Genomic DNA, 10,020 nt, shown 5'->3' with positions numbered 1-10,020 from the left:
CTCAGGAGCATATTAGAATCATCACTTTTGGACCTTGCCAGTCTAACTAAACTATATGGCCCAGGAGAGTGTGCCTGTATCAACATTTCCCCCCCATCCCACCCCTAGTTTACAGTCTAACATTGTTTGTCCAGGAGCCACTCCCATACACAATCTGTTGGTACCTGTTGGCCACTTCTGCAGTTTCATTGGAGGAAACCATCTCTTCAGCTAGCAGGTTCCTCTAGTGTATTCCTAGTTTGGTCTGCTGAGAGGACTCTGCATAGTCTTTTTTTTTTCTTTTTTTTTTAAGAGAAGTAAGCCTTTATTACCTTGTTTGAAAAATAAAGTTGGCTGTCCTGGTTGCTTTTTGGGGATTAGTCAAAGAGACCAAATACCACATCCTCGTCCAACTCCTCTGACTCTTCCTTTGCTTCAACCTTGTCTGGGGCTACAGCAGGAGCAGCAGTGGTCGTGGCGGCCCCAGGAGCAGCAGCCACAAACGCGGAGCAATCAGCCAAGAAGGCCTCGACCTTCTCAGCAAGTGGGAAGGTGTAATCAGTCTCCACAGACAAAGTCAGTACTCCCTTGTACCGTTAATGATAGAACGGGGTGCTGATGCAACAGTTGGGTAATCAATCTGAAGACATTCGCTGGCAACATTGCAGACACTCTTCAGGAAATGGGAATGCAGAGTATCCTCTGTGATATCAAGCACTTCCGGGTTGTACATGCTGCCATTGTCAAGCAGCTCCTGGATGGTCAGCCTAAAGAAGGGGGAGACGTTCAGCATCAGCAGGGTGGCTTCACTGGCTTCCACTTTGTCTCCAGTCTTAACAACTGCACAGCACTGAGGATTTCAACGGTGCCCCTGCCCCTGGAGCTTTTAGTGGTGACGTCAAAGCCTAGAAGAAGGAGGTCTTCTTGGGCCCCAGACCAGCTGCCCCAGCACGGGTGGCAGCTGGCACCTTATTGGCCAGTCACATATCTTCGATCTTAGTGAGGTCTTCCTTGGTAAACACAAAGCCCACATTCTCCCAGCTATGAAGCAACATTTTTCCAGAGCTGGGTTGTTTTCCAGATGCCTTTTGATGGCCTTGCATATCATGGTGTTCTTTCCCATCAGCACCACCGCTGTCCCGTGGAGGGACACGCGGATCTGCTGCATCTGCTTGAAGCCCACACTGTCTGCTCCCACAGTGACGCATTTTGGATAATCACCCAGAAGTTGGATAACCTTAAGGAAGTAGTTGAACTTTCAGGTCACTCTGTCTTCCTTGAGCATCACGATGGTGTGTCAAGGATTGCCACACAGTGTTTAAAGATGATGTCACTCTCACAAGGATGCCTGGCAAGAGGAGCTGCATAGAATTAATTCAGGTGAACATAGGGGTAGGGTAGGGGTCTGTCTACCAACAAGGGACAGAGGACCCTTTTGCATACCCAGTGGATTTAGGGAGATGTATAGTTCAGTTTTGAAGTGTATCTATCCAGAAAGCTCCATTCTGAGTTTCAGGGTTCACTCCTTCTTTATCAGAGCCCTGACTTTGGTACAAGAGGCCCCTCTCAGCTTAGAATTTAGTCTTCTCTGAAGTTCTGCATTCTTATGCCAAGACTTCCTTACTGGTGCAAGTACAGTTGGTGATCTTCCTTTCACACTGTCACTTCTATTCCCCTCTTGTGACTCCTGTTAACTATATGGTTCATTCACACACAAAGGAATCTGGAGTTTGGGTTTGGGATTTCTGAGTAGTATGAGTGAGTATAATTGGGGAGAAATAAGAAGCATAGTATGACTTTAGGACACAATTCTCTTCTCCTTAGGTTTGGAGCAGGTGGGATACAACTTTTCTCAATGGGTGTCTGTTGCCTTTTCTGAGGGAATGACCTCTCAGGGACCCAGGGTTCTGGTTGCGGGGGTAGCTGACTCACTGTTACTCTTCATGGTGAGCTTAAATCCTGAGTTTAAAAAGTCACTCACTTCCAGAACACTTGCTTATACAGGCTTGTCATAGGATGAGGGAAACTAAAATTTCCCAGCACCAGGAAATGAGGGTAGAGTGACTCAATGAAAAGAAATGAAATGGAAGCAGGGAGAGCCACTTACCTTTTTAGATTAGCTGTCACTTTGAAAGCTGTGGAGCAAGTCAGACACAAATTCCCCCAGTTTGGAGTAACCCTGCTCATTTAGCTTCGTCTTGATGTTGGCCGATGTCCTAAGTTCTTTTAGGCACTGAGAAGCCACTTTAATCTGGTGAAAAAATGTCAGTGGGAGAATAAATTGTATAGTTCAATGTCTGCCTTGTATGGATTCCCCGTAAAATCCAGCAGAAATACAACAAGGTAAAGACAACAGCAGCTCATGCCTTCACTCCCACGGGCTTCAGATCACAAATCCCACAAGTGCCCATGTCAAGGTCAGATAACATCATGGCAGCCTGTAATCATGGAGTGTTATTGTTACTCACATAAATATCACTTGGAATCTTCTTAAACATGGGGCCCCCTAAACGGCAATAGACTTTCAAGAGGAGGAAGTCACATCTCTGAAAAACAAGGAGGCTGTGAATGAAAAGCAGCTTGGAGAGAACAGCCCACATGCACGCCCAGGCAGAGGCATGACCATAACAGACTTCTGGAAGTTTCCCCAAACAGGTATGGCTCTAGGAACCAGTAATATAACAGCTGAGTCACTTTTTTCTGCAAACAAGTTCTAGTTCCAGTGTGGTTGAAACATGGCTCAGAAGAGCAGGCTCCCCTTGGGCCCTCCGCCTCCCCCTGTGACTAACTTCTCATGTGTGAGCGGAAAAGACAAGGCTTGGGGTTTGAATCGGACTCACCAACTGCTCCTCAGGTCTCATCTTCCTCGCCAGGACCTCAGATCCCATGTGACAGTCCTGACTTCTTGAACACTTCTTCATCCTGCAGAAGGTGCAACTCCACGGGCTGTGAGAGGTGGGGTATCAGTGAGCAAGGGCATGGCCCCTGGAAACAGCCGCCATTCCTACTGCTGCCACTGTTTTCCTTTCAGGAATAGCCAATGGGCGTAGCTGGGGGATAAAAGTGACATCTCCCAGAATCTCCAAGACCCATATGGGGTGTGGACCAATGACCCTCCTCCCATTAGGGGTAGCAGCTGGGGGTCAGTGGGTGGAGGATGATGTCAGAGTGAGTGGTGACCTCTCCTTTCCCCATCTAAGCTGCTGGGAGCACAAGGATCCCCACCCACCAGGCCCTATTGTTAGAACTGGGCCTTAATCCCTGGGGGCCTCAGCCCTCCATTACCCTGTTGAGAACAAGGCAAAATGAGGGAACCAAGCCATGTTTCTGTCTTTTCTGAATAAGCACAGAACACAAACCAGTGGCATTGCCACCCCTGTGAACAGGAGTCCTTGCTGGAAAAGTTCTAGGAAAGGACAGTAGCAGCATGTAGGCAAAGGACCCTGCCACAGGCCTCAGCGTCCCAGAGAGAGAATGGTACCCTCCTGCTGCCAGTGTCTGTAAACAGCTCCCCGGATCACACTGCCGGAGCCCATGCCGATGGCCCTGCTCTTCCCCATCAGGACACAAGTAGGAACTCTGCAGGGGGAGTGTGTCTGGCAGGAAGAAGGATTCCTAATAAGGGAGGAGGGGACTGCATCTCACAAACCTCTCAGTTTCCACAGGTGGGAGGTGTCCCTGCTGATGAAAGGATTTCGAACAAGTACCACAGCAGAACAGCTTTCCTTCATCCTGGCAGATCTCACATACCTCTGAGCTTTCCTGCTAGAAGGTAAAACAATGTATCACTGGTGAGACCCCACAGACCAGCACAATGGGCATCTAGAACTCACAGCCATTTGGCACCTGCAGAGACACATATGTGCTTCTCGCTGAGCTATTAATGAGAAAAATTACAGGCAGTCAGGAAAATGGCCACGGTAGATTAAAGCAGAAAGCTTAACAAAGTGAGAGGACATAACTTTATTCAAGCTGCAGGACCCTCAGAGCAAAGCCTAGGCGTAGAGGGGGAGGGCCATCCGTCTTGTTACAAAGCCAAGCTAAAATGCCTGTGAAAGCCCAGGTACAAGGGAAGGGCCAATCAGCTTGTAGTTAACAATTTCAAACTGCAGAGAATGTGCGCAGTTGAAGAGATAAGGTAATAACCCCTTGTCAATCACAGGTGTCAATCAAGTGGTCCCACCTGGAGAGGAACAGCCCATCCCAGATAAAATCCACAGGCTCCTGCAAGCCATGCCTTTTTGAGCCTTGCCTTTGCTCTGGGCCACACCAAGCCCTTTGGAATGTGCTTTCTCTTCTAATAATGGCCTTGAGCCACTGCTTTCTGCTCCGGACCACTTTTAAAAAGTGTACTTTTTCTTCTAATAAACTGTTCTTTCACTACTTTACCTTGGTATCTCGTTCAATTCTTTGCTCCAGGTGCCAAGAACCTGGATGCCACGTCAAGGTGGGCCCACTCTCTGGTCATATTTCAGCCAGGGGCAGCCAGCCGCTTCTCTGCCGCCTGGCTTTGCTCCCCCTCCTTCCGCCCCCCAGCTTGGTATTAGTACAACAGCCAAGGAGAGGGGCCACAAGAGCTAGCTCACACTTCCACAAGCCTTTCTCTTGTGCCTGTTCTCTTTTACAATAAACTGATTCTACTTAAACCTGGCATCCCCGGATCCCCGTTTCCATTCTTTGGTAATGGCGGGATCATGTTCCCGGAAAAATACGTCAGGATCCTAATTCATTAAGGGACAGCATGGAGTGGAGATTTCAGAAGAAAGCATTGTCTGCAGTGAAGTTCAGGAGGAAGGATCTGTGTGTCAGACCAGAAAAGTTGTCTCTATAAACCCAGAGATTCTAACACAGAAAGACTAGCAACAAAACAAGATAATGATCTTATAGGAATCTGAAACATTTTGTTACCTTGCAGATAAAACAAGATCCTGAAATAAAATGTTAAATCCATCTGCCTACACCACAGTGACTAAAAATGATTCATGGAAAGATGGTATATTGAGAATTTAATAAGATGGAATCAACTTCTAAGAAAGGACTGTATCCTGTTTTCGTGGCTGTCCGCTCCCCATGAGCGGAACGGCCTGGGAGGGCTTTCTGGACTGTGGATTCAGTGCCTGAGGGCCCCTGGGGCTGTGACAGTGCCTTTGGGTTGGAAAGACCATGGGCACAGGTGACCAGGAGGGTGCTGGTGAGGATGGAGCTCTTTGGCTGTGGAAGCCTGGGAAAGATGCCCCATGACTCAGCTTGGCATGTAAGGTATGGAGGTGCCATCTCTGAATGGCCAGGGAGTGTACTAATTGCTTTGTTTTATTAACATAACAGAGAGGGTGTCCCTAATCAACTGGATTATTCCCAGTCTCAATACGTGAGGCCTTTAACCAGATTTAATTTCACTTAGGGAAGATAAAATTTGACAGTATTTGCATCTAATTCGTGTGGAGTAACTCCTACTCATTAACCCCAACAAAATCTATAGACTAAATATGAAGATACACTGTGTTATTTACAAATACATGTGTATTCATGACAAACAACAGTGACTGAGCCCTTCGTCAACAAAGAAAAGTCTGTATAAGGACTAAAATTAAAACTCTATACTGTGTGCTTTTGTAAAACTGAGAGGGCCCCCAAGGGCCTATCTGCACGTGGCCCTCCCCACTCTGCTCCCCTGGAAAAGGTACCACAGTCAAGCAATGCCTCTTGTCAAAGGACCACGTGTAAATCTGCCCATCTCAGAATATCAGGTTTCAGTTCCCTGTCAGCCATAGAATTATTCAAAGAAGCTGGCCACAACCTCCCACAGAAACTAGGAGGCCACCCCACCTTCCACAGCTCCTGGTGGTTCACTCTGATCCTGAGGGCAGCCTTTGTGGGCCCCTGCATGGCTGGCACTGTCCTCCTTCCACGGGCTGGGAGTATATGTGACTAATAAATTGTTGTCAATCCAACTATTCAGTGACAGATGCCATTATTTGCCATCCCCCTAACTGTCAGGTAGATCTCCTGCCCTCATCAAAGAGGTGAAGAGGAAGTGATGGAAACAGGAAACTACATTTTAAAAAAAGAGCATCAGCATTAACATATGAATCAGAAAATGAGTGACATGCCTGCGGATGTACTTAACCTAAGTTGCTTTCCTGGTTCTGCTTTCTGAGAGAATAGAGAGAGTCTGAGAGCAATTTGAGGGGAGTTCTATCCCACACAAAAAATCCTGTCCATACCATGGGCTTAGGGGGAATTCCTACCCTCTTGTGACCATCTGAGGTGACACAAATAAGTTTGGCTTGGGGATTGGCCCACCCATTGATGAGCGCTGGGTGAAAGGATTGTGGGCAATCGAAGATCAGGAAGTGACAGGGATGATAGCCATGACCATTTTTACTTCTCAAAACACTGTGGTCTGTGCCACCACTCTCCTGGGTTTCCTCTGTCAGTCTCACTGACGTAGCTCTTTCTTTTCCTGTCCTTCTTCTCCTCCAACATTTAGACAGAACTCCTCAGGTTTCCATCTTTGGCTATACGGTCTGCCCCAGATGACCAAGTCACTCTCAAAGCAGCAGTTACATCTCTGTGTCTACACCTTAATGTCCACCCTCTCTCTGCATTTGTGCACGTCCCTATTCTCACCCGGCATCTCCTCCTGGGCCCTTTAAACACACCTCAAACTCATGTCACAATTTAATGTATCCACCTGCCTCCCACCCTCACTACATGTTCTCTCATTAGTGCTTCCATTTTATAAAACATAATCTTCCTACCTCAAACCTGAGAATCCATCCTGGGTCTACCTTCTTATATCCCAAATCCAATCTATCCCCAATCCTGCTGACAGTAATTTTTAAGTTTCTTTTATTAGTTCTGTTGTCCCTGTAGGATCCACTGCAAACAGGGATACTGAGACCCTAACGAATGTTTCCAACTTAATGCATAAAGAAAAGTGGCCTGTTTCTAAAAGACTGCATTATATCTCAGTTAACAACATGCAAAGATCAGAAATTCTTTTCTGAAGCCAATAGTCAGAAGCAATTTGGAACATATTAACAGAAAGTAATAAAAGATGAAACATCACCAATTAACAATTATTTTGAATCTTGTTCTGGGCTTTTGGGTGAAAATTATTGAGTTGGGCAAATTGAGATGCTGGCCATTTCCTTTACTATTAAAAATATCCATTGATGAGACAGTGCAAACTCCAAGGAACATCTTGCCAAGGCTCCCACTCAATGTTCTGGGGGCTCCTGAAGCACATCATTCTGCCTCCCACAATATTGTAAATAATAATGATGATGAAACTCCGGCATGAGAAAACTCATTTCTAACATCAAAAGCAAGTAAAATCATTCTTACTTCTATTCCTCTTGGCTTGTAGAGTTATTTCCAAGATTCATAGTATCTAGGAAAAAACAGGTGGTGGGAGAAAACAGACATGAATATAAAAGTTACAAATCTTAGGATGGCTTGGGTTTAATAAAGATGCTTGACTTACTGTTTCTCTCTTCCTTGTAAAGGAACTAAAATCCTATTGTATTGAGAAGTAAGACTCCAGGGTGTGCCCTGGGTGTTTTTTTTTTTTTTTTTTTTCTCAATAGCACTTTGAAAAAAATACTCTTAAATACCTCTGTACTTTGGATTAATTAAGGATAGGAACAGGTATTGTATCCTTGTTAGGTCTTAAGATTTTTATGAGGAAGTGTGTGTGAAAGTTTGTATGAAATCACTATATAAGCCGTGAGATGTTGGAGGACATCCATCAAAAATATGTGCTGGGTTAGAATAGTTGGATTGACATTTTCACTCTTGACAATTTTGTGGCAGAATCAGTTGTTTATCCAGGCCTCACTAAGATTGTGACAAAATGACACTATTATCTAGAAGCAAAAGTATACTTGGCTTTCTTGGGTTCCATAGAATATTGGGTGTGATAGGGATGGAAACCACTGTATAAAAAGAAGGCTTTATTTTTAATACAGTGATGTAGTAATCTAGATACTACCATTTTAGGAGTGTATTTCTACTACGTCTTCCATGTACAACCAACAGGGCCCATTCTGTTCAACACAACTGTAATCGTGATCTCTGGCCTCCCTGCTGTTCCCCAAAGGGTCAGATCAAACAAATGTAGAGAATGGGATTCTGACATAGACTAGACTCCTTCCTGGTTGAACTGTGCTCAGACTCCGGTGCAGCAGGAAACGGGAGGTCTGATTTCAGACTGTTCACATCCTGCGACCCGGGCTTGTGACTCTCACCTTCATAACTGAGTCACTTTCTGCTGCTGAGCCGTCTGATGTCCTTAAACCCTGACCACGCATCACTGATGTGCCCAGGATCTGTGGTATCTGCTGAACCACCTCCACCCAGAAACCCTCAGTGGCCTTACCCATCATATCAGATGCTTGGCTACTTTCTGTCCTTGCTTCTTTGCCTCTTGGCACACCTTTTGAAAAACACATGACACAGGAACACTTCTCATTTCCAAGTCCTCAGAGATCTGCTCCTACATTATGATTTGTAAAAAAGTTTTATTTCTGTCCCCCTGCCCTCCAACCACCCTCCTTTCCCTCACTCCTACATCAAAGGATGGCTCTACCTCCAAAATCTCTTTATCTATTATTGCTCCTCATTGTCCCTGTCCCTTTCTTCCAACCTGTTTTTTCTCTTATCGTTTCTCTGCCCCAAATCTGTATCTCTGTTGTTTTTTTAATTTTTCTTTTTTTTAAAATTTTTTAACTTATTTTTTAAAATTTATTGGGGTGACAATTGTTAGTAAAATTACATAGACTTCAGGTGTACAATTCTGTATTACATCATCTATAAATCCCATTGTGTGTTTACCAATCTCTGTTGTTGTTTTTAAAAATTTTTTCTTTATATGCTTCTCCCATCCATTCCTTAATGACATTTTTTTACAAACATTTGTATTTACTTTATTTGATGTTATTGTTTTCCAGAAATATTGTTACATTTATATGTCTACACATATGTATATATAATTCAATTATTAAAATAATTTTTCTAAACATTCCATATAATTTCTCTAATAAGCTAAATTTTGCCAGACATATTTCCAAATGTTGTAAAACAGAAAGAGAAAAATTCTTTCCATCGACTCAACAAGTTTGCTAAGCTTCTGTCATGTGCCAGGTGCTGAATGGACACCAGCAATGACACAGGACACAAGCCTGCTGAAGCTCATCTGTCTTAACAGGAACCATGAAATTGACACATAAAGAAGTGAGCGTATTGAAAGATGAAGAGTGTTAGGACACACACTGTACAGGATACTCGAGGGGAGCATAAGGCAGGAAGAACTACCCTAAGTTTGAGATGAGAGACCTCTTCTAGAAGATGTACCATTGAAGCAGGAGGTAGCCAGACTAGGGAGGAAGGGACCAAGACAATAGCCCTAAATGAATGGAGAAGCACGTGCAAAGGTCTAGATTCAGCAAATGTAAGGAACCAAAAGGGCTTTAGTATATCTGAACATGGAGTAGGACAGTGAGTGGCAACCAATGAAGAAGGAGAAAAAGGCAGGGACATTGAGGTCAGTCGCTTTGGGGGCCACAGGGAGGAGAATTGACTCAATCCTAAAGGAAATTAAAGGACATTGGATTTTATGTAGGATAGCAGCATGGACATATTTGCATTTTTGAAAGATCAGTTTAGCTAAATCACAGAATATGTTTGATGGGGACAGGATTAGAAGCAGGAGGACAAACAGGAGCTTGTAGCTCTAGTTCCAGTGAGAAGTGACGTGGATATGGATTAAGTGACAGCATTGGGGATGGAGGTGTAGGGACTGGTTAGAGACATTTAAAAGGAAGAATTGATAGAGTTAGGTTACAGAGGTGTGTATTGATTAAGGAGAGTCCTTGATGACTCTGAGAATTTGAACTTGAAAGAATGGGTATGTTAATAGTGTGTTTTAGAAACAGAGAACATTGGAGGAGCAGATGCTGGCTTTAGGGGGAAAAGATGATGTGCTCGGTTTTGGAAGATTGTGTTTCAAAACGTTGAAAGACACCGAAGTGGAGAGGG

At 44.5% G+C, this 10,020-nt stretch overlaps 1 pseudogene; it reads right to left on the bottom strand.

Moving 5' to 3' along the window:
- Positions 1 to 243: 243 nt before the first annotated feature.
- On the bottom strand, positions 244 to 1,606 carry LOC109451482 (large ribosomal subunit protein uL10; annotated as a pseudogene).
- Positions 1,607 to 10,020: the final 8,414 nt, after the last annotated feature.

Source organism: Rhinolophus sinicus, linkage group LG01 (assembly GCF_036562045.2).
Source record: "Rhinolophus sinicus isolate RSC01 linkage group LG01, ASM3656204v1, whole genome shotgun sequence".
Classification (NCBI taxonomy): Eukaryota; Metazoa; Chordata; class Mammalia; order Chiroptera; family Rhinolophidae; genus Rhinolophus; species Rhinolophus sinicus.
This window is presented reverse-complemented; position numbering and strand designations above follow the sequence as displayed.